Source organism: Hippopotamus amphibius, chromosome 6 (genome assembly GCF_030028045.1).
Source record: "Hippopotamus amphibius kiboko isolate mHipAmp2 chromosome 6, mHipAmp2.hap2, whole genome shotgun sequence".
Classification (NCBI taxonomy): domain Eukaryota; kingdom Metazoa; phylum Chordata; class Mammalia; order Artiodactyla; family Hippopotamidae; genus Hippopotamus; species Hippopotamus amphibius.
Genome location: NC_080191.1, coordinates 57,760,514 through 57,785,571, shown reverse-complemented (window position 1 = coordinate 57,785,571; position 25,058 = coordinate 57,760,514). Strand labels below are relative to the sequence as shown.

Below are 25,058 nucleotides of genomic sequence, written 5' to 3'. Positions count from 1 at the left end.
TTGAGATTAATGGAACTGATGTTACAGTATCAGTCTCTGGCTCAGGCCAATAACGAACTGTTTGTACCAGTGAGCACAACTGGTTCGGATAAAGTAATGATGGGACTCGGGGCTGGCTCCCCACCCAGACCCAAGCTCTTCTGCCAGTGCCATTGGTCATGAGAGGGTGGGACAGAGTATGAATGGCTCAGAACAATCACAGCACAGGCCTCTGGACCAACAGATCACAGTAGCATCCCTACAGGGAGACCTCAGGCTGCAGCTCTGCCAGGGAGAAAAGACAATACCAGAAAGAAATATGTCTTGGCTAAGGGAGGGGAGGAAGGGTGATGTACAAAGAAAAAACAGAGGAACATTCAAAAATTACTCAAAGTGTGCTTTTGGGCAGTCTCTTTCCAAATTGGGACCCCCATGTGGACATCCTGTGTGTGTGTGTGTGTGTGTGTGTGTGTGTGTGTGTGTAATACTTATTTATTTATTTATTTATTTATTTATGTATTTATTTATTTGGCTTCACCGGTCTTAGCTGCGGCATGTGGGATCTTCATTGCCAAGTGCAGGATCTTCGTTGTGGCATGTGGGATCTTTAGTTGCAGAAGACAGACTCCTAGTAGTGGCATGCATGGGATGGGATGGGATCTAGTTCCCTGACCAGGGATCAAACCCAAGCCATCTGCATTGGGAGCGCGACGTCTTAACCACTGGACCACCAGGGAAGTCCCCACCCAGGGCATGTTTAAGGAGAGCCTTTTGCAAACCTTTAGCTATGTGTATTATGCCTGGGGCGGGGAGATCGCAGGCATGGATGTGCACATATGCATGTGCATGTTTGTGTGCGTGCACCTGTGTGTGGAAGATGGGGCTGCCTAGAGGGCCGGGTGGGGGTGGCACGTGCTGGCTTATTCCCCCTTGGCTGAGAGGTTCAGGTAGGAGAAAAGTACAGGCGGGGCTAGTGTAGGGTATGCACTCATAGCAAAGGCACAGATCTACCCCTTAGGTGCACTCTCGGGAAATCTCATTCAGAGTTCAAAGAGCTAGCAAAGGGGGTGTGTGTGTGCCCCCACAGTGTGAGTCTGACACACATGAAAATTGTTGCCCCAATGTTTACCCTCTAGAATTTTAGTGGAAACCAGGAGGCAGCTCCTAATAATGTGGCAATAAAGTAGTAAATGCTGGAGCAGCAGGCATGGGGAAATGGTTGATTTTGGATCCACGAGCAGCTGTGAACACAATGAAGCAGTCATAGAGGAGGAACCATCCAAACTCGAAGCCTCAAGTTCACGGAGAATTTTTCTTCTTATTCCGACACAACAGACTCTCAGGAGTGCCAGACCGTGAGCACAGGTTGTGAAATTCCAGAGAATGGAATTCTTTCCACATGAGACCTTCATGTGGGAGCCTCAGTTCACTGAGGTTTTCACCCCAAATTTATCTGTGGAGGGAGTGGCTGAGGGGAGCTCTTGAAATCTGAGCTCTTCACAGAAGGAGTATAGAACCGACCAGGAATCTCAGCTCATCTGAACCCTGTCCTTTTCCATGTATTTGACAAAAAGAGCTAACTCTCTAAGAAAACCATTTTCATATTAGCCAAGTATCTCACTTTAATGTTCATATAACAATTCAATGGGGTATTTACCACTAACAAGAAATTTTAAAAGAGCGCTTTCAAAAATAGGAATTCAGACAAAACGCTGCTCCCTAAATGGGTGAAAAGGAGGCCACAGTCTTCTCAATTTACCTCAAAAATCACCCTGTTTGGGAAGAAGGAGTTATATATATTTTTTCTAATCAAAATACTTATTTTAGGACTTCCCTGGTGGCGCAGTGGTTAAGAATCCTCCTGCCAACACAGGGGACACAGGTTCAATCCCTGGTCCAGGAAGATCCCACATGCCGCGGAGCAACTAAGCCGGTGTGCCACAACTCCTGAGCCTGCGCTCTAGAGCCCACGAGCCACAACTCCTGAAGCCCACGTGCCTAGAGCCCGTGCTCTGCAATGAGGGAAGCCACGGCACTGAGAAGCCCACACGCCCCAGTGAAGAGTAGTTCCTGCTTGCCACAACTAGAGAAAGCCCATGTGCAGCAACAAAGACCCAATGTAGCCAATAAATAAATAAATAAATAAATAAATAAATAAAAATACTCATTTTAAAGAATCTGATATGGTTTCACAAAATTGGCTGGATCTGTTGTTAACAAAATGGCTCAGGAAATGCTGTCATGTTTCAAGAGAAAAGTAAAACTGTTATATGGACATGGTGTGGCGAGTGTAGGAATGGAAGTGTGTGCAGGGATGATGGGTGCATGGGGGAGGTTGCTGCCCGGTGCTGGGGAGGGGCGGGGGTGGGGGGCAGTCTGGAAAGGCTGCCCAGAGGGGCTGACACATGAGTGAGGCTTGCAATGCAGGCAGGGGAGGATGGGGCTGGAGAGGATGCCAGACAGAGAACAGCAAGAGCAAAGACACAGAGGGAACCAAGAGATGATGGGCCCAGGAACGAGGAAGGGGCATCAGGAGATGAGGCTGAGGACGGGGGTGGGGCTGGGCCATGAAGCCCTTGGAGGCCAGGCTGGGAGGCTGGATTTAATCCTGAGGGAGGTAGGGGCCTTCCCAAGGGAGTGATGTGGTTGAACACGCATCTAATTTTAGGTGGAAGGTGGTAAAACTAGAGCCGGACGTGGATATTGATCAGAAGGTTAACATAATCAGTCAAACATCAGCAACGGAGAGCGAGTCAGAAAAAGACCGTTTCTGACACCAACTTCTTTTTCTCTCTGTATAGGAACCGATGTGACACCATCCTCTGTGCCCTGTGGAAGCTGACTCTATGTTCATTTTGAAACTAACAAAGGTAAGGGAGTCCTTTTTGACATTTTTGGCTTAACATTTCAAGCTGAACCACTTATTATCTGATTTTCTTTTCTATCAGCATCTTGCAGGGGCAGGAAGGGGCAGTGCCAAGGAGGAGCAAATGAGAAGCTCTGTATTAGGGAGCTGGTGGCACAGAACTGCGCTGCTAACCTCCCCGCATCACGCGTTTTACTTCCTTGGACATCTGAGAGAATCTGGACTTTCATACCAATGTAGGTGAGGAGTTCCCAACCGCCCTGCTAACTTCAGGACAGCCTGCTCATTAAGAACCCAGGAAAGGGACTTCCCTGGTTGTGCAGTGGTTAAGAATCCGCCTGCCAATGCAGGGGACACAGGTTTGATCCCTGGGCCAGGAAGATCCCACATGCTGTGGAGCAACTAAGCCTGAGAGCCACAACTACTGAGCCCGTGTATTGCAACTACTGAAGTCTGCATGCCTAGAGCCTGTGCTCCGCAACAAGAGAAGCCACTGCATAAGAGGCCCGTGCATGACAGCAAAGAGGAGCCCCAGATCACCTCAACTAGAGGAAGCCTGCTTGCAGCAACAAACACCCTGCATAGCCAAAAAAATAAATAAATAAAATACATATATATATTTATAGGAAGCCAGGGAAGAGGGCAGGTACTAACTGGTAGCAAACGGAATTCACTACTGACCTTGCATTTAAACCAGATCGATGAAGAAGAATGACTTCATATTCTGCTAGACTTCGAAGCTCCATCGTCTTCCTAGTCATTCTGTCCTGGAAGAAAACAACAAGCGAGCTTGTTAAACTACTCATATGTGAATGATCAATTCACACAGCATTAAACAAAGAGCTTACATTTCATGGACACGATGAAATACAGTTCAGAATGAATTACTACTGCAACGATGCAAGCAAAAGCCTGATTTTTTAAGTCTCATTTATGCAGATAACAGATAACTTGACTCTCCATTTTGGTGATCAGGTCAGCTAAAGCATCATTTAGTATTGATTCATGAGAGTAGCAAGAAATGGTTATAAAGAGAAAAGGTTGCAGGCACTGCATTTGATTCAGACTCTACAGCTGAGATACATTTTCAGTGAAATGTTATCTCCTCGTTGGTTAATATGCTCCAGCGAATGTCAAATGAAGGGCTTTAAAGTTCATATTTGTGATCACAGAATTTTGGGAATGGGTAGGATTCTCCTTTCATAGATGAAGAAATAAGATCCAGAGACACTGTCCTAGCTACAATCTAGTGGCCAGTTACTGATCGAACCAGTTCTTCGACCAGTGCTCTTTCTGCTAGGTCAAACTTCATTTAGGTGTCGGCATTCTGAAATACTACCTCTTATGAGAACTTGTGAGTCACAAAATGCTCTAAACTTCACGCTGATCTTAAACCTATTTTATAGTCTTTTACAATGTGGTAGTCATTGTCATTTTTGCAAAGAAATTCTAATAATGAGCTCGTCTCCAGTCATTATGGAGAAATGAGTGCCACTAGGGTATGACAAAACCGAAAATCTCAGAGTGCTTGAGCAGCTGGAGGCCTCAGGCTAATGAAGTTCAAACTTCTCATTAAAGAAAGTGCAGTGCAGCTCAAATGGTCAATTAAAGGGAGAGCCAGTTCTAGAGAACCAGAAAGAAACATGTGTTTATTGAACATCTGTTGGTACTAGGCTCTGTGTTCTCTGCTTTAAATACACGATCTCATTCTGTTCTCACAATTGCCCCACAGGTATGCCTCGGCACCTCTCCATTTTACAAATTTTACAAATGAGGCCAAGTTCTTTGGTTCAACTAGTATTTACCTGAGCATCTGCTACCTGCCAGGCACTAAGGTGGGTGCTCAGTATACAAAGGAGAAATGGACAAGCTTTGCCTCCTGCCCACAGTGAGGTCACAATTCGGTAGGGATGGGGCAGGAGGGAGCATCAGGTACATTAATCAGAACTGTGTTGTTCCAGGAACTTCTCTGATGGCACAGTGATTAAGAATCCGCCTGCCAATGCAGGGGACACAGGTTTGATTTCTGGTCTGGGATGATCCCACATGCCAAGGAGCAACTAAGCCCGTGTGCCACAACTACAGAGCCTGTGCTCTAGAGCCCTCGAGCCACAACTACTGAGCCCAAGTGCCACAACGACTGAAACCCGCATGCCCGAGAGCCCGTGCTCCACAACAAGAGATGCCACTACAACAAGAAGCCCGCACACTGCAACAGAGTAGCCCCTGCTTGCTGCAACTAGAGAAAGCCTGCATGCAGCAATGAAGACCCAACACAGCCAATAAAAATAAATACATAAAATAAGTTTATAAAAAAAAAAGAACTTGGGCAGCTTGTGATCCAATTGGACAGAAGACCATGAAACCAGTTTCGTGGGTCTTGATCAGCACTCTAAATAAATGAACAAATGAAGTAGAACAGAATAGCACAGGCTGAAAAATATCAGAGCGCATGCAGTAAAGGTAAGGCAACTCATATGGATAAATATCTATATCTCTGTATCAATCATGTATATACATCCATGTGTACTGGCTTGCAATGGAAAATATATTTTCTTTTGTAGGTGATGGTGGGGAAAAAGTATGAAAGCTCCCAAGTTATAGAGCAAAGTGATAAGTGCTCTATTAGAAAGTAATACAAAATGGTGAGCGTGAACAGGAGGGAGTGTCTACCTGCAGATTAATTTGCACTTAGCTCCAGAGTAAGCTGGGGACAATTTTGGTTCCACCAAAGACAAGTCTCTTAAGGATGGGATGCCCACATCTAATGCTCAGAGCTAGGGAGAGTTTGAGAGGGACTGGTGTGAAGTTTCCAGGACTAGAGAGGAAAACAGAATGGGGCCCTTTCTCCCATCGTCTAGAAAGAGGGTGGCACCCATGAAGCCACAAAAGGCACAATGACACCAGTGGAGCCAAAGTCCGTAATAGGGAGACTCAAGGAGATGGGACCCATATCTAGCCTGAATTACTAGAACTGTGGGAGCTGCTGGAACTTCTCCTAATTTCCAGCATCCCACTGTGAAGAAAGTGTAGGAGAGCATCTGGAGTTTGGAAGGTGAAAGCCAGGGAGCCAGATCTGGGTTCCTTTAAATGATCTTGATCTCGAGAACAGCGCCTCCTTTGGGATGACAGGTTACTGTGACCTTCCTTATGAGGATAAAACAGTTACTCAATTTTCTTTTCCTTTAATATAACTTCCTTCCGACATATTCTAGATACCAAGCTTACAGGTTGAGGATTTGTAGCAATCCACTGGATGGCCACATGGAGATACTTTTTCAGGCATCTGAGTGTGGACTCCAGACGAGAAGAAAAAGATCTTCCTTGTGCAGTAACCTGAGTTACATTAGAAACCTCTCCAATATGGGTTTAAATGACTATGCAGTAAGACATAGCTCAGGGCAGCAGCTAAATTCATTGTGTCGTTTTGGTGACTTGGTTATTGCATGTTTATTTTTTAATAAGCAATGACATGAGATAATGTCAAGATTAATTATCTTATCCATTATTTAACCCATATTTTTTCATGGTACAGACTTATGTACTGATGACAAGAATTGGGCTCTATATACAGCCTCAGAAATGTATAGAAAAATAAAAACTAGATGTTTATGTTTTATGTTTCTTCACCCATCACCTGTGTCTTTAATAAGTTCCTCTTCACTACTGGCTGAGGAGAGAACACTGTCACATGTTGAAAGCAGGAGAAATAATTAGGGTAGCATTTTTTATTCTATTAAAATACAGATAGTTCATGTGAAAGCATTTCATGAACTAAAGGTTGTTCTGCAAGTATTCGCCATTTTAGTTATTATCAACGATAATAAGGGACTTCCCTGGTGGTGCACTGGTAAAGAATCTGCCTGCCAATGCAGGAGACACGGGTTCTATCCCTGGTCTGGGAAGATCCCACATGCCACGGAGCAACTAAGCCTGTGCACCACAACTACTGAGCCTGTGCTCTAGAGCCCATGAACCACAACTACTGAGGCCCTTGCACCTAGAGCCTGTGCTCTGCAGCAACAGAAGCCCGCACAATGAGAACCCCGCACACCACAACAAAGAGTAGCCCCCACTCCCACAACTAGAGAAATGCATGCAGCAACGAAGACCCAACGCAGCCAATAAATAAATAAATTAAAAAAATGATAGTAAGCTATTATCGGATAAAATGTTAGTACCCACAAGTAAATAAAATTATATTTGATAGATTCAGAGTTTGCTGTTTTCTACACCTTTTTATTTGTACACCAAGGACTCAGATTTAACTAACATTTTTCAAGAATCAAGATTAATAACAAGGCAGAGTTTAATAAAAAATAAATCTTCATAACAAAAGTATGGATGGGCTTTGATTAATAAACATGAGCTTCACCGTACAGATGGAGAAGCAGCAGCAGAGAAGCTGATGCCTCACGCAGCACCACGTGGTGGCAGAACCAGAGTGGAAAGGCAGACCCATCACACCAGAGCCCTTGCACTTTAACTTCTAGGCTTACCGGTGATTTTGGTTTTGGGTTTGCTTTTTCTTACAGAGCCATAGCTGATTTCTGTTCTTTGTCCAGAATAGAGAGAGCATACATAATATAATGATTATATATGTCATAAGCACACACATGACAAAATCGATGGTATCAGAGAACAAAAATCTCTCCTTGAACATCAGCCAGACAACTTCACCCTTTCAACTGCTAGTCTAGATTTAAAAGAAGATTTTTGGCTTCTTAGCCTTTTACATTATGTCTATTTTTAGGTTTTACCATGTCTTAATTAAAATTAGGTGTTACCACTATGTTTGCCAAAAAAAAAAAAAGTCTCAAAATTATAGCTAACATGAAGAAACTAAAGTGAGAGTGTTGCTGGTAGAATTTAATTAAATACTTTAAGTCCTACTTAAAAGTCATTCAATAGATACAATTATAAGGAGTTGAAGGAAGCATCTATAGTTTTTAAAAGTATCAAAAGGTATATTAAATATTTTTAAATGGGCAAGATTAAACTTTTGACCCTAGAGACGAAGCACAATAGAGTGATAACACTATTAAAAGTTAAACACAGGAAAGTGGTTACCATAGACGTTCAGAAGAGAGGAATTTCTTACTCCTGGGGGAGAAGAGGGTCTAAGGTGGGGAGGGACACACAGAAAGGGCTGGGGGGGGGCAGTAGTACAGTTTGATTTCTTAGCTTTGGTGGTGTCCCCTCAGAGTAACTCATTAAGCCATACACTTGATCTGTGTGGCTTTCTGTAACCCTGGAGGTTTTTTTTTGGGGGGGGGGGGTTGGGGGGAAGAGGGCTCTGATGGCACCAGCCCCCCCAATGGCGAGAAAGTCTCTCCACCAGTTGGGAAAGTCTTTCTGTTTGTTTGTTTTGTTGTTGTTGTTTGGGCCGCACGCTTGCAGGATCTTCGTTCCCCAACCAGAGATGGAACCCAGGCCCCTGCAGTGAAAGCACTGAGTCCAAACCACTAGACAACCAGGGAATTCCCTTTCTTCTCTTTTAAACATAAAGAAATCATTTGCTTGAAATAGGGAACCAACAGAATAAGAATCAACTGTTATTTCCAGTTCTAGTAGGACCAAAAGCCTATGTTCCCTTCATTTGTTACACAGAAGGCCAGGTATCGAGGGGCTCTGGTGCAGTGTACCTGTGTCAATCACTGAGTGGTCTTAGGTAGTATCTGGCTCCTTCTAATAATGTGTTTCAATGATTTCGATGGCAAATAAATCTAATTGATTGTACCAACAGCTGGCCGTTTTATTAGCTTTGGAACAAAATTTTAAAATATATGCACAAGTTCTTCAGCTTTATTTCTTGCTTTCAGGTTTTAATCAAGTTCAGAGCAGCTCCAAATTTCCTCCCCCAACAGGAATAGTCAAGACAAGCCCCAGGTAACTTCTAGCAAACAACAAACTAGGGCCGGCGGTCCTGTTTACTGCCGAACACCTGGGTCTGGGCTCCCAGCCAGCGCTGGCCAGGGCCTCTACGGTGCGTCCCGGCCTGGCTCCGCGAGTAAGGAAAATGCACCCTGCAGAGGACACAAGCCGTGCTGATCCCCTCCCAGTTCTCCAGGCTCTCCTTTTTCTGTAGCTGAATAAAATGCTTCGCCCTTTTGTTTATTTGCACAGAGGGCTGTTTAACCCAGGAGCACAAAGAGTGGGGTGAAAGCCTCAACCACATGGCCGAGAATGATTTCCAATCACAATAAACACGCCCAAAGAGGGAGGAAGATGGTAAGCGATCTATTTCCTTTCTAACATTCTTTAAAATAAATGCAGGGCCCTGGAGGAGGCAGCCTGACACGTTTCCACTAGATGAATAAGTGTGGGGAAGCACAGATCTTTGTACACTACCTGAGCTGTGCTCAGGCCCCGGTCCAGACCGCAGTTCGGCAACTGAGTCCCCAGGGCCAGAGTATCTGGAGATTGCCTACAAGGCAGTCGTCTGGGTTGCTTTCCCTTCTGTGAGCCCTTGGCGGTCTGACCTGTAAGAAGATGCTCTTCTCTGACACGTTCTGCAGAGCCTCCCGCATCCCCCAAACTGAGTCTTGGGCTACTGAGAAGCACTGTAATGGTTTAGAAACCACAGCCATGGCAGGCCAGGCCGCAGTGGAGAGCATGCCTAACCTACATTCTGGTCCATTGCCTTTGGAAGTTATTTCCCCTGAAGCATGTGAGCAAAATCCACATCAATTTTAAAGAAATATGATTGTTGTGAAAGAATATAAGGGACTGTATTCTCTTCATCTGCTTCTGTGAGTCCATCCCTTCTAAAGTCCGTGAGTAGACAGCCTCTTCAATAAGTGGTGCTGGGAAAACTGGACAGCTACATGTAAAAGAATGAAATTAGAACACTTCCTAACACCATACACAAAACTAAACTCAAAATGGATAAAAGACCTAAATGTAAGGCCAGACACCATAAAACTCCTAGAGGAAAACATAGGAAGAACACTCTTCGACGTAAATAACAGCAAGATCTTTTTTGATCCACCCCCTAGAATAATGGAAATAAAAACAAAAATAAATAAGTGGGACCTAATGAAACTTCAAAGCTTCTGCACAGCAAAGGAAACTATAAGTAAGACGAAAAGACAACCCTCAGAATGGGAAAAAATATTTGCAAACGAATCAACAGACAAAGGATTAATCTCCAAAATATATAAAGTTTATCCAGCTCAATATTAAAAAAACAAACAACCCAATCAAAAAATAGGCAGAAGACCTAAATAGGCATTTCTCCAAAGAAGATATACGGATGGCCAAGAGGCACATGAAAAGCTGCTCAACATCACTCATTATTAGAGAAATGCAAATCAAAACGACAATGAGGTATCACCTCACACCGGTTAGAATGGGCATCATCAGAAAATCTACAAACAGTAAATGCTGGAGAGGGTGTGGAGAAAAAGGAAAGCTCTTGTATTGCTGGTGGGAATGTAAATTGATACAGCCACTATGGAAAACAGTATGGAGGTTCCTTGCAAAACTAAAAATAGAACTACCATATGACCCAGCAATCCCACTCCTGGGCATATACCCAGAGAACACCATAATTCAAAAAGACACATGCACTCCAATGTTCATTACAGCACTATTTACAATAGCCAGGACATGGAGGCAATCTAAATGTCCATCAACAGATGAATGGATAAAGAAGATGTGGTACATACATACAATGGAATATTACTCAGCTGTAAAAAGCAATGAAACTGGGACATTTTTAGAGACATGGATGGACCTAGAGACTGTCATACAGAGTGAAGTGAGTCAGAAAGAGAAAAACAAATATTGTATGTTAACACATATATGTGGACTATAGAAAAATGGTACACATCAACCAGTTTGCAAGGCAGAAATAGAGACCCAGATGTAGAGAACAAACATATGGACACAAAGTGGGGAAAGCGGGTAGGGTTGGGGGGGGGAATGAATTGGGAGATTGGGATACCAAATTGTACACTCTAAATATATGCAGTTTATTGTAAAAAATAAAAAGCTAAAAAAAAAAAAGAAACCAATGAAGGGGAAAGCTTATCTTCCTCCTACAATTTCTGAAGAAAAACAAGTCTTTAAAAAAATCACAGATTACATATTCACTGTTTTTAATTTATTAATAAGTATTCTAAAGTAATGGGCTTTGGTTCCTATAGCTCTGGTTTCGTTTTCTAGATAGTGGTGAACAGTGTTAGAGCAAGTATCATTTCTGTGGTGTACGAACACAGCAGCCTAACCTTGGAGAGCCTACTTTATCTCATAGAAAAAGCTCTGGATGGGCAGAAGGCACAGAGTATGGGAATATTTAGTGATGGAAATAGCAGAGAAATCAATTTACTCCAAGGTAAGACTGGGGATTGGAAAGAACAATCTACTTTGCCCTGATGTACTGTTTGTCCACATGTATGGCCTTCAGAATACTTTTTAAAAAATTTATTTATTTACTTAAAAAAAAAAAGTCGGTGAGTCCGTCCTTTCTAAATGCTGAATCCACATGTCTTTCTGAATTACTCACTCTGAATAAGACGCAGACACGCCGAGCACGGCGATGTGGGACACATTACACACTAACAGGACTTAAAACATCACCTAACGAAAAGCTGGATTCTCCCATTGCTGTCAGGAGGCAGAATAAGAGCATAATCTAAGTTCTGTAAAATTCCTTTAAAAGTCCTTTAAGAGGAGAAAAACTTCTCTTATTTTCAACACACATCTAACACTAATGACCTTGCTATAGAAGGGCTCCCATCAGATGCTTACACCTTGCAAGTATAGCAAGTTCCCAACCTAAACACCTTCCTTTGTGGCTAAAAGCAACAGTCTGTGAATGTGTTGAGCTGAAGGCCAAGAGGGACATACAGTGGCTTTACGGGGTGACCTATTGCTATGACTAGTGCCCTTCTAGATTTGTGCAGTGCACAAACTGTGAGGCCACATGTGGCAGCCCTGATTATACTTATGATGTCAGAACACACTCTTTACTTGTCTATTTGCATATTATGTATATTACAAAACCAGTATGTATATTACATATTCTATATAAATCAGTTCCTTCTATCATATGTCACGTAAATCTTATTGGTTAGTCAATCAGTTTCATTGTTCTAAACCAACATCAATAAATTAATTATGTTTGGTGCCCAAGTGTTAGGAACTCTTTTCCTTTTCATCTTTGAGTATAAACCCACTTGAAAGTCAGATTTAGTTTAACTTGAGTCAAAAATGATCTTTGATTCCTGTGCCCACCCCCCCCCCCATTTCATTCGTCACCAAAAATTGGGGCTAGATGTTAATGCTACCTTATAAATATTTCTCAGGTCTCCACCCTCTCGGGCCATCTAATATTTCCTCCAAATTGTTACAGTAGTTTTCTAACTGGCCTTCCAACTTCCAATCTCTTTCAATGAATCTGTCACATTATAGCCAGAATTACTTCCTCAGACACAGATAGGTTTAGATCATTGCTGTTTAATGGCTCAAATATTCCCCATGAAGTAAAGTCCAAACAAATTGCTGTGATATATCACCAGTTTATAGTCCAATCAGCTCATCAATCTGCGCTAAAATCACTTTCAATATCACGCAACATCCATTCATGCACCCATTCAATGAAAATTCATTGGGCCCTCTTTGGAACGAAATTGGGACATTTGTAGAGACATGGATGGACCTAGAGACTGTCATACAGAGTGAAGTGAGTCAGAAAGAGAAAAACAAATATTGTATAGTGACATATATATGTGGAATATAGAAAAATGGTACACATCAACTGGTTTGCAAGACAGGAATAGAGACCCAGATGTAGAGAACAAACATATGGACACCAAGTGGGGAAAGCGGGAGGTGGGGGTGGGGTCGGGGGGGAATGAATTGGGAGATTGGGATTGCCATATATACATTACTAATAAGAAAAAAAATCAAATTTTATATTTTAAATATATGCCGTTTATTGTATGTCAATTGTATCTCAATAAAATTTAAAAAAAAAGATAGAAAAAAAAGAAAATTCATTGGGCCCTCTTAAAAACACAATGAGATTCAGGAAGACTGAAGAAAGCCAGTAAGTCTACGGCCATACCACCCTGAACATGCCCAATCTCGTCTGAAGAAAGTCAGTAAAACCTATTCCCTGGCCTTGGGGTGCAGACACTTGGACAGGAGATACAAACATACAAATAAATAATTATAATCGACCATTGTGACTGCAGTTTGGCCCCAATCTGGGGAACCAGTCTCATATCCAGTGAATTCCCACTCACCCATTTTTCCTGTATTTCAACCATGTTGAATCTTTTGCTACTTAGAAATGTGCCAGGTTCTTTGATATCTGCATATCCTTATTTCATCTCCAGTGTTTGGAATTCCCTTGCTGAGTCTCTGCCCAGTGAATCCCTATTCATCCTTCAAGACCCTGCCAAATATCCCACCTCTGTAAGGCCTTCCCTGATACCCAGGCATAACTATTAGCTTCTTTTTAGGGCTGCCTCTTGGTTTATACCTCTACTCTAGCAAATTCTTACATTGTGCTGCAACCATTGTTTACATATCTGTGCTTTTACTACATTGACGGCAACCCCTATATTTTAAGGAGCTGTGGCTCTTCTAGCTCCTCACTTACTATGTGGTACACAAGTGGATCAGGAACTAAATGCAGAGCTGCAGAGGTCAGTCAGGGAAAATCAGTCCCCAGAGTAAAGGGCCTGAGGCAAACCCCACCTAAAGCAGTCACCCCTTTTGTGCTACCCAAGCACCTGCCTCACTCCTCTGAGCCTGTCTCCGTCCTAGCGTGGGGGAGGATGGTATCTTTGTGGCTGAGCTCATCCCAGGCCACAAAGGGCTGTGGTCTCAACAGGGGATGGAGTAGGGTAGCAACTGGGAAAGGACTGCATCACTCTGTGAACAAGGTTGCTTCTTTGGGCTGCTGTGCACAGCAAAGATCCCCTGCAGCTGACACTAGTATCTTTTGCTACTTTTGATTTTGGTAACAAGAATCTGGGCTCCATGGAAATGGCTTCTAGAAGTGGTAAACTTTGCCTGGAGAAAATATATTAAGGCCTCTGGAGTAAACATGAAGAGGGAATGAGGAATCCGTACTTGAAATTAAGTAAAAATGACCTTCCTTCTTCCCTCCCCACCTCCCTCCTTTCGTTCTTTCCTAAACGTGGAAAAACTAACTCGTGTGACTGGTAGGTGTTATTTTTATATATCTCAACACATTATTAAACAGTCCATTAAAAAAATCCATTTCAACTAAGTGAAATTAATTAATTTTAGAGTCATTCATTTGGTCTTCATTTATCCCACAAAAGAGGGTAAGATGTGAAACCTGCCCTCAAGAAATTCACAGTCTGGAGGCCATGTTTAGTGCATTGATAGCCCTGCCTTTTCCCCCAGAGTGAGACACTTCAATGCATAGATAGTTATTACAGAGGAGCTTTAATTAGTCGATTAATTAATTAGCCCACCATTCCCTCTAAGCTAACATTGGTGACTTTCCCAAGAAAAGTTACTGAATCAAAGCCCAAACAATAGAAAACTAGACTAGAGTGTGTATGTCTGCAGGTCAGCGTCCATAAAACAAATGTTCATAAATACAAAGAGAAGCGGCTGGACACGACCTAGACGTTTCCCGCTGCTGTGGGCGCCATCCAGATCCGCCGCGGGGCCGGGGGACAGGTGGAAATCACTGCTGCTCGCCCAGCCAGAGGCAGTGTTGGGGAGCGTGGTTTCCTCCCCAGCTCCTGGAACCCCGTCGTTCTTCCCCCCAGGACCCCCCATGGGTCTGCTCATGACCTAGGGGTTCCCTTCGCTGTCTCTCCTATGGATACTGGGGGAGAAGAACCTTCCATGCCTGATCCCGACCTCAACCTGCTCCTTCAATAGGTTTGTTAGGGAACCATTGACCAAAACGGCCCTCCTTGGCCAGGCATGGTGATAACCACTTGCATGAGTTGTTTCATAACAGGAGGTCCCGATAAGGAGCACGGTGCTGCTGCCAAAAACTAACCAGGAGAATTTGGGAGGGGCCGGGAGGAGGGAGGGGACGCCAGCTCATAATAGATCTTATAAAACTGACCAGGGGAATTCAGGAGGGGCCAAAAGGATGGAGGGGATGCCAGCCCATAATAGATCTTATAAAAGTAACCGGGAGAATTCAGGAGGGGCCGAAACGAGGGAGGGGACACCAGCCCGCAATGTATCCATCTCGGCTGAGAGATGCACGGGCCACCAGGAAGGACCCTGAGTCAGACCAAACACGGACCAAGCAAGATGACTGGCCAGAGACAACCGGGAAACTAACCCCATTACCATGAAACTGAGACCGCAATCCACGTGGCAGAGCAGTTCTCCTGGGTTCTCTTACCCTGCTGCTCTCCACCTGGGCACCCTTTCCCAATAAACTCTTCTGCTTTGTGGGTACGTGTGTCTCCTCGGACAATTCATTTCCAGGTGTTAGACAAGAGGCCCCTCTCAGGCCCTGGAAGGGTCCCCCGTCCTGCAACAGGCCCATCTCATGAGCAAAGGCACAGAATACGGGCTTGCCCCCTCCTTGAAATGGTCTAATGTGATCCTAAGAGGCGCCAAAAAGTCGGGTGTCATTTCTACTCCTTGTTACATTAACACCGTCTTCTCTCCTCTGGGAGGTCACAGCCGCCCTGTGCGCAGGGTCTGTAATGGGCCAGGTTTTGGGTCCCGAAGCCTCAGTAAGTGAAGCCTGGGGGTGTAGCTTCATTTCACAGAAGAGAAGCTGCAGTTCAGAGTGGCTCACCCAAAAGATATTCAGCAAGTCAAAGCCATTCTGCTAAGTTATGAGGAAAACCAAAGCTATGCTGTTAACGTTTAAGAAAAGCACATTCCAGAGCCGTGGTTTTTCCCTCTGCACAGCCAAGGCCCAGATAAAGCAAAATTTGCCTCCTGCTTCTTTTCCTGAATGAAGTAAACAGCACCACTTTTGAATTCATTATGTCAAATTAACTTCAGAGAAATAGGAACACAGCCTAACAAAGTGCCCTTAGGGGGAAAAAGAGTTTCAAAACTACCGATCTGCTGTGTCCAACCCCACAGTCTTTCAAATTGAAGGCGGTGTTTGCCCAGAGAGCAATTTTGTCTTGCAGAGACAACCCTGTCCCGGGGCAGGAAGCACGTGAGTAAGAAGGCACAAGCATCAGTGTAACTCCCAACTTCAAAAGGAGTATAATCACCGTTTCTGGAAACTCTCTCCTTCCAGATCAACCGGGTCCCCAGGTTGAAGATGAGTCACGTCCCATCCCCAGAGCTTCCCCCAAACCACACATTCCTCTCATCGTCCTCAGCAGTCATTTGCATACATTCTAACCTAAACTGGGGCCATTTATAAAAGGGCTTGTGTTTAACTTTTTATTCAATTCCAGTGCTTTTTTCCAGCTACCCAATCTGTATGTAATTAAAATCATATTGTGGCAAACGTTGAATGGTATGAAAAGTTTTACCATATGTATACAATTGACTAGCTGTAGAATTTGGCATGTCTGCAGTGATCCCATTAAGAGGGGCGAGCCTGGCTTATTTTGGAGGATACGTTATATGTTTTGGATCGGTCCTGTTTTTTTTACTTCTCCTAAGGCTGTCTGTGATGCTTAACCCTTTGTCAACAGTCACCACGATGTGCTCCTGCATTGCAACGATGGGGACCGCTGCACCCTGGCTCAAAACTTATTTGGCTCCTGGAGGTAGGCTCCTTTGAAAATGTTCCACTTTCTGAACCCAAATTAGCTTCCTCAGTCTTGACAACAAAGGCTGAGCAGATACCATCGAAGCCTCTAGGATCAGGCTGAATTGAAGGGAGAAAATGCAGATGGAATCATCGCTTCCAAATCCTAAAGGCAGAGGGCACTCCTTAAAGTCTGAAAGAGGTAATTTTAGGACAAAAAGAGGAAGTACTGTGCTACTGTAGATAATAAAAATATGAAACGTCCCGGGAGATAGCAGATAAAATATAAAGGGATTCAAGAAGGAGTTAGCAAAGGTCATGCTGACAGATCCACCTTTGAAGAACATTCCAGGCATTCTGTGACTGAGTCCAGAGATGGTCTTTCCACCTTATCACATGCCTCACTTCACTCACCCTCCTGCACAACAATAAAAAGCTTGAGGCCTTTGTTGAGGAAGAATTCTAGCTGGATGGGCCTCTGGTCTGATTCTCTGGCTGGCTGTACTTAGAATTGATATAATTTGTAGTTAATATAGCTGTAAAGTTGCAATTTTGCTTTAAGATATCCTTCAATATAGATTTCAGAATGAATTAAAGTCTCTCTTAACATGTGACATGAAGAAACACATGTTCTTAATCTGTGGGTTTAAAATTGTTTTAGAATTACATCAATGAGACATAGCCTCAAAAGAAGAATCAGGCCGCCAACCCTCAAACACTAGAGTATAAGAGCAGTGTAGGATAACACTACTTTCCAGAACGTCTTACAACAAATCAGGTGTTAACATTCTTTCAAAAGGAAACTTCATCTGGAGCTAAAAGCAAAATAAAACAAACAAAAAACCATCAAAAGAAGGAGCTTTGGAATCCATTGGGTGTTAGTTTACTGCTAGAGGCAGAAGTCTTGCCTAGGTGCTCTGAGGATGGAGTGAAGTCAGAGGTACCCAGCGCCCCCAGGTAAGGGAGGGGAGGAAAGAAGTGTCCTCAAGTCATTAGTCAAGTTACCAAACCAGAAAGCAACTCCTGGGTTCTCAGTACCAAGTGCAAACCTACAGAATATTGAGACTAGAAAACTGCAGAATAAATGTGGAGAATTCAATCTTTTTTTTTTTTTTTTTGGGGGGGGGGGGGCGGGCCCACACCATGCATCGTGCAGGATTTTAGTTCCCCAACCAGAGACTGAACCTGGGCCCCCTACAGTGGAAGCATGGAGTCTTAGCCACTGAACTGCCAGGGAAGTCCTGAGAAGTCATCCCTTAAAACAGGAAGGTGAAAGGAAGGTTATTGTGAAAAGTTTAAAGATAGTTTTGGAGACAAAAATTTCATATTTAAAGCTTAGTTACACTAAAACACTAATTTAAAAGATATATACACCTCAAAGTTCATAGCAGCATTATTTACAATGGCCAAGATATGGAAGCAACCTAAGTGTCCATCAACAGATGAATGGATAGAGAAGATGCAAGATATATACACACACTCTCTCTCTCTCACACACATACACACACACACACACACACACACACACACACGCACACACAATGGAATACTACTCAGCCACAAAAAAGAACGACATTTTGCCATTTGCAACAACATGGATGGACTTGGAGGATATTACGCTAGGTGAAATAAATCAGACAGAGAAAGACAAATATAGTATGATATCACTTATATGTGAGATCTAAAAAGTAAAACAAACTAGTGAATATAATAAAAAAGGGACAGACTCATAGATATAAAGAACAATCTAGTGGTTACCAGTGAGGAGAGGGAAGAGGGGAGGGGAATACAGGGGTAGGGCAGTAGGTGGTACAAAATACTATGTATAAAATAAATAAGGTACAAGGATATAGTGTACAACATGGGGAACATAGTTGATATTTTATAATAACTACAGCTGGAATGCGACCTTTAAAAATTGTGAATCACTATGCTTTACACCTGGAACTTAAATAATATTGTAATTCAACTATATTTCAATTAAAAAAAATAACAATAAAATGAAGCTTGGTTACATGATAAATAATGAAAAACATGACAGCTGATTTGCCAAGTGAATGAGCAAATAGCAAAAAGGAAAGTAGGAAGAGGCCATAGTAAGAATACTGGTCTGAAATTAGGGCAAAGAAAAGCTAGCAATGAGGGACTTCCCTGGTGGCACAGTGGTTAAGAATCTGCCTGCCACTGGGGGAGAATGAACTGGGAGATTGGGATTGCCCTATATACATTACTAATAAGAAAAAAAATACTAAATTGTACACTTTAAATATATGCAGTTTATTGTATGTCAATTGTATCTCAATAAAAGTTCTTAAAGAAAACAAAAACAAAAACGTGCTTAGGTAAATACGTGCCTTCATCGATAATTTCTCAAAACATTTCAGGAAATTTCCAGGCAGCTCCCATAGCTGCACTTGCTGCCTCACCACTTACTTTTATGTTGTGAAGGTTGGCACTAGCTTTGAACTGATGAAACCAGCCATGGCTGGCATTAAGAGAAGAAGAAGAAGAAGAAGAATCTGCCTGCCAATGCAGGGGACATGGGTTCGATCCCTGGTCCAGGAAGATCGCACATGCTGAGGAGCAACTAAGCCTGTGTGCCACAACTACTGAGCTTGAGCTCTAGAACCCACGAGCCACAACTACTGAGCCCGCATGCCTAGAGCCCATGTTCTGCAACAAGAGAAGCCACTGCAATGAGAAGCCTGTGCACTGCAACGAAGAGTAGCCCCTGCTCACAACCAGAGAAAGCCCACATGCAGCAAACCAGTGCAGCCAAAAATAAGTAAATTAATTAATTAAAAAAAAAAGATACATCATAGTCAAACTTCTGAAAAAAAAAGAAAGAAAGAAAAACTAGCAATGAGAAGGGATAACTAAGTGGAAAGAAAAGTTTCAGATTATAACAAAAACTTGTAAATAAGGATCACGTATGAGGCCTCTCACTGTATTAGCCTCTCCCCCGCAGTGTGTTCTCCTCACACAACTTCAAGAGGCAAACAGGAAAGAACAGAAACCCCCAGTCTACAGACAAGGAGACAGGCTCAGAACAGACATGCATGCCCAAGGGCACAAAATTAATAACTAGTGACCTACTTGACTTGAGTCCTATGCTCTTTTTCCATTAAAGCGCTCAAAGGAAAAAGTAGAAAGAGTGTGTCAAATTTTCCCCCTTTCCTACATCTATTACATAAAAATAAATGGGCTCCAAATGTCTTTCTTCCCTTTGGAAGATGTAATTAAACCATTAGAAGAAAAGCAACGAATTTAGATGATTTATCAGAATATTTCTGAAACAATACCATTAACACCCCCCTTTATTATCTAAATAGTAATAAAAGTTAGGAGGAAATGGTAGGGCCATTTAGGAGGCTGAAGCGAAAAGTCTTTCATGTTCTGTTTCTTTCACTAAAGATGATGGAAAAATGCCATATGCTATTTGGGGACCCACCTCTGGGACCAGCAAGGATTGAAGGGGCACACAAAGGCTTTCTTTGGCATCAGGTAGAGTTACTGACCTATCTGAGGAAACCAGATGGAAAGAACAATAGATGCCAAATGTACTGTACAAAAGAAACAAATATTGCATTTATCACAATCTTGATTCTAAAAATAAAAGAACGGACTTGGGAACCCCAGTGTCTCAGGGCAGAAGGGATTGAATGATTCATAGACTGGCTCCAGTGCTCAGTCTTATCTCTTTTCCATGGATTAGTCTCTAATGTTTTTCTGACTTTCTCCTGCTCTGGGTGGGATTTTATGTAATGTATGTTATTGGTCTATAGATGAATACTCATAGGAAACCAGCTCCCCATTTACTAAATACATTTTAGAACTACTTCCCTTTGCATGACAAAGTTTTGATCTAGGATATTCTCTCCCTACTTCCAAACATGTGCATTTTCTCTAACTTGGCTTCTTGGTTCAACTTGAGGTTAAATGCACTTATTGCCACCATAGAGTTGGATAATAGCAGATCTTCTACTTTCTAACTGCCCTTAACTTAGAAAATAAGGAAATAAAGCTTAAATTGAACTCAAAAAAATTAAATTCAAAATAAGAATTACTTTCACACCAGTCCAGGGAGTCTAGTCTCTACTACCACACATATCTTAAGTGATCCAGGAGCATAAGATGCTTTAACCTAAACAACTGCCCTGTATCATCCTGATTGCATGTCCACAATTCCCAATCCATTATTTCTGTAGGCTGGAAAAACTGTTAGTTCCAATCACTGCAGGAAATTGAAAAATGCTCTTCTTAGGAGATGGTTACGCTGAGAACTGGTAAGTGACAGGGTGAGAGGGGGATCTGCCTGGAGCTCCTTATCCTGCAATAATGCTATTAACCAGCTCCTGGCACAACACAATCTGGGCTTGAAGTGGCTGTGAGATAATGAATGAGTCTTTAAGTGTCATTTAGCTGCAGAGGTAAAACCCCAATCCCAAACTCAAGGGCTCATCAGCATACTCAAACACTGAACACGAGGACCCTTGAAGGAGCCCACTTTCCTGAGAGCTTGGTGCTCTAGTAGTTACAAAACGCTCCTTGGAGAAAGTGGCTTCACCTTATTTGGGCAGAAGCAATTTACCCTGTTCACTAGAAACTCATCCTGTCTAGACTACGGGGTTGATCTCAAGTGTGCATACAAGTGATGAGGAAACCCTCCGCAGCTCACTTGCCAAGGTAAAGACGTCAGGTTCACTCTCACAGCAATTATAATCAATCTCAAGACGTCCTCTGGGCAATAGAGGATGCAGAGAGAGCTGCTTCTTCATTAGCCAAGGAAATTAAATAAAAATCTATCGTGAGCAGAGCACCCATTGGCTGACACCAGCTCAGTCCCTGGTGGATGGCCAATCTAGATGAATGGAAATGCTTTTTTGGTCTAGTTGTTCTACCAATTATGGACAGAGGGATGTTAAAACCTCTAACTGTGATTGTAGATTTGTCTATTACTCCCTAAATTCTGTCACTATTTGCTTCACATATTGTAAGCTCTATTACGAGACATTTACAGATTTATGATTGTTATGTGTTCCAGGAGAACTGGCCCTTTTACCTCAGGCAATATCCATCATCCTGAAGTCTATTTTATTTTAGATTAATATGGCCACTCCAGCTTTCAAAAGCACACTGTTTGTAAGACATAGTTACTCCATCTTTTTACTTTTGATTTACCTGTATTTATATCTAAAAGCAGCACATCATTGGGTCTTTCTTTTTCTCCAGTTTAATAATAATCTCTGCCTTTAAATTAGGGGGTTTAAGTCCATTTACTTTTAATGTTAATTACAGATATGGTTGGATTTAAGTCTGCTACCCTGATTTGTTTTCTGTTGGTCCCATTTGGGTTTTTTAAAACTCCTCTGCTCCTCCTTTCTTACTTTTTGCTGGAATAATATTTTTTTTATAAATTTATTTATTTATTTATTTAATTGGCTGTGTTGGGTCTTCGTTGCTGCACACGGGCTTTCTCTAGTTGCTGCAAGGAGGGGCTACTCTTTGTTGTGGTGTGAAGACTTCTCATTGCAGTGGTCTTTCTTGTTGCAGAGCGCGGGCTCTAGGTGCATGGGCTTCAGTAGTTGCGGCACATGGGCTCAATAGTTGTGGCTCATGGGCTCTAGAGCACAGGCTCAATAGCTGTGGCACACAGGCTTAGTTGCTCCACGGCATGTGGTATCTTCCTGGGGCAGGGCTTGAACCCGTGTCCCCTGCATTGGCAGGCGGATTCTTACCCACTGCACCACCTAGGAAGTCCCTTGCTGGAATAATTAAATATTTTTTAGATTTCCATTCTCATTTCGTTTCTGTCTTTTAACTGTGCCTCACTGTATTTTCTTCAGAAGAGCTAATACAACTTTATAGAGAACAAAAACAAACTCCCTGCTGCCCTCTGCCTCAGAATACTGTATCAGTACATGAAACTATGTAATTGGTTACTGAGGAGAGTTGAGAAACCTGCCCCTCACCTTCCTACCCACCACCAAAGCCTTATCAATGGGGAAGGACAATTCTTCCTGTCTTCTCAAGAGCCCTTCTAGTGTTATGATTCTACACACTAAAAGATTGTAGAAGTTTTTCTTTAAGTTCTCTTGATAACACTTTTTATAAAATTTAAATCCTGGATCTTCATGGCCACCCACCTAAGAATTCAAATTCCTAAACTTCTGTTTCTGTTTCCTTGAGCCTCTGTTGTGAACTTCCTCTCTTCTCATACAAGACTGCAATGTGTTCTCTGAAAATATGTTTTATAATCAAGCTTCAGGCCTGAGAGAACTGAATGAATCTAAGGCTTGCAAGGAGCGCCCTCTTGAGGTAGCCTTTATAAAGGTGTTGAAACCTTTGCATTTGTATGAGTTGGTTGTTACAGGTTCAGCTTCAGGAGCTAAAAAAAATTAATCCAGAAGATATGTTGGCTAAATTATGGAAGTGAATATCTTCTTATTACAAGTAATTCTAACTCCCAAAAGACCACATAACCTCCGACAGAAAAATAAACACAGTGCCTCACTAAATGCACGCCCTAAATATAAAATACACTAACAACCAGAAAGATAAATGTGGTTCCAGAGTTCTGGTTTTAGATATTGCTCCTTATTTTGCAGAAAGGCAAGCTTTCTCCAGAGAGAGGTGCTGGGCGTGGCTTTGGGTGTGTCTTCTGAGTCAGAAGGACAAGGGAATGGAGATTGACTCTGCCACTCTGCAGCTGTGTGAGTCTGGGGAAGTTTTTAAATCCCCTTAAGCCATCTGAAATTTGCTTAAGTGAATCCACTTCAGGGGTGTGAAGAGAATTAAGCTGTAGGATTCAGGAGGGCCCTTAGCACAGGGCCAATGCACAGGAAGTGCTTGGGTGGTAAGCGCCCTTATTACCTACGTTTATAAGACTCTTGGATGAAGGGCGGGACACTCTCTTATTTATTTTTTATTTTTTTATTTTATTTTTTGGCTGCAACAGGCAGCACGTGGGATCTTAGTTCCCTGACCAGGGATCAAACCCGTGCCCCCCTCGCCCTGGAAGCTCAGAGTCTTAACAACTGGACCACCAGGGACGTCCCAGGCAGGACACCATTTTAAAAAAGTCACCAGGATGTTTTTTGAATTCCTGACTATTGCACTCTCCCTACTTAAGCTAAAAAAAAAAAAAAAACAAACTCATAGGTTTTTAAAAAAATCATCACTTGGGGCATCATCTGCTAAATTCAAACAATAATGACTGAACTCCAGTCCATTCTCTGTATCTCCAGTCCATTCTATGACTGAACTTCTTTAAGGCAGTGTACATAGGATACTTGGATAAGCACAGTCAGTTCAGTGGATGAGTCAGTTAAGTCACTTGCCTGAGTTCATGGTTCAACTAAACCTATCGACACAGGCATTGTGCCATTTCCTCCTGAAGCTATTACAAGCTTTCTCACAAGATGCTTGCGAAGGAGGAGGAACAGACTCTATTTGGAATTTATGATGTTGTTCCTCTAACCTCCCAGCGTGACATCAGAATAGAGGTGACACACAATCTTTTGCAAATGTAACCACCAATGGGATACTGTTGGGAACTTCTTTCTCAGTCTCCTATTTATTTTTGTTTGTCTACTTGTCTGTTTTTGGTCTCCACCTCTGCCCATATATTCAAACAGCAAATAAAGCTGGGAAACTGGCAGGGAAGTCTGTAAGATTTGAATAGTCTTGGGAAAACAAGAAGGAAAAGGAGACAGGAAGATAATGATCTCGGTTTCCAACAGATTAAATGATGAGTGCTGGGAAAACAACTGCTGGAGAAAGACTGAGGGATTAAACAAGATCCGGGGACAGTACAGTAACAACTCTGCAAGCAGCCCGGCGTTTCCACAGGCCAGGCCCCACCACCAGAAGGCTTGGGGCCACAGCTCAACAAGTGCAAACCAGGGACATCAGGGTACGCCGAGCTTTAGGACAAGCACTAAACGCTCAACTACAACCTCAATTTTATTTAAAGACCAAGGGGAGGGGTAGTCGGAGAGTTAGATAGTTTGACATAGTACAAACCATGACTTGTTTACTAAATCAAACCTACATGTTGGAATAAAGTGCAAAGTTTGCACATGTTTTTATGATCACACAGGAGTTCTGTGATTAAAAAAAAAGCTATTTCAATGCATGTGACAACCACTGCTGTGCCCTTGGCCTCAGGAGGATAGGGATTTACTTTTTCCCCTTTGCCATTAAGTAGATGGGGAAAATGTGGCTTGCGGCCCTAAGAACGTCAGGAAAATGCCCCCATTCCAGGTAGGGTTTTGTGAAACCTCTTTTCAGGCTCACCCTGCTGGCCTCTCAAAGTGTCTCCAACATGCAAGTCTTTGCTTGGGGAGCAGGCATGCAAGGAGGATGCTCAGAACCTTCCAGGGGCAACAGATGTTGCCCACTTGAGGCACCCTGACTCCCCCGATGTCCCTTCCTACAGAGCAGGTACCAAACCCCTGGCCCCACCTGGTTCCGCAGGCTTTAAAGCTGAGAGACTTCCAGGTGTGTCGGGGGAGCAGGGACCCAGGG

The 25,058-nt window shown here is 42.9% G+C and overlaps 1 protein-coding gene across 3 annotated transcripts in view; it reads right to left on the bottom strand.

The window, feature by feature from the left end:
* Positions 1 to 25,058, bottom strand: part of SCAF8 (SR-related CTD associated factor 8) — a 204,305-nt gene that overhangs the window by 27,628 nt on the left and 151,619 nt on the right. For 2 of the 3 annotated variants that reach the window (XR_009054339.1, XR_009054341.1), the window contains exon 21: positions 3,527 to 3,612. The gene's annotated coding sequence lies outside the window, so the exon portion shown is untranslated. The remainder of the gene's footprint in view (positions 1 to 3,526; positions 3,613 to 25,058) is intronic. The other variant, XR_009054340.1, reaches the window with a different exon arrangement.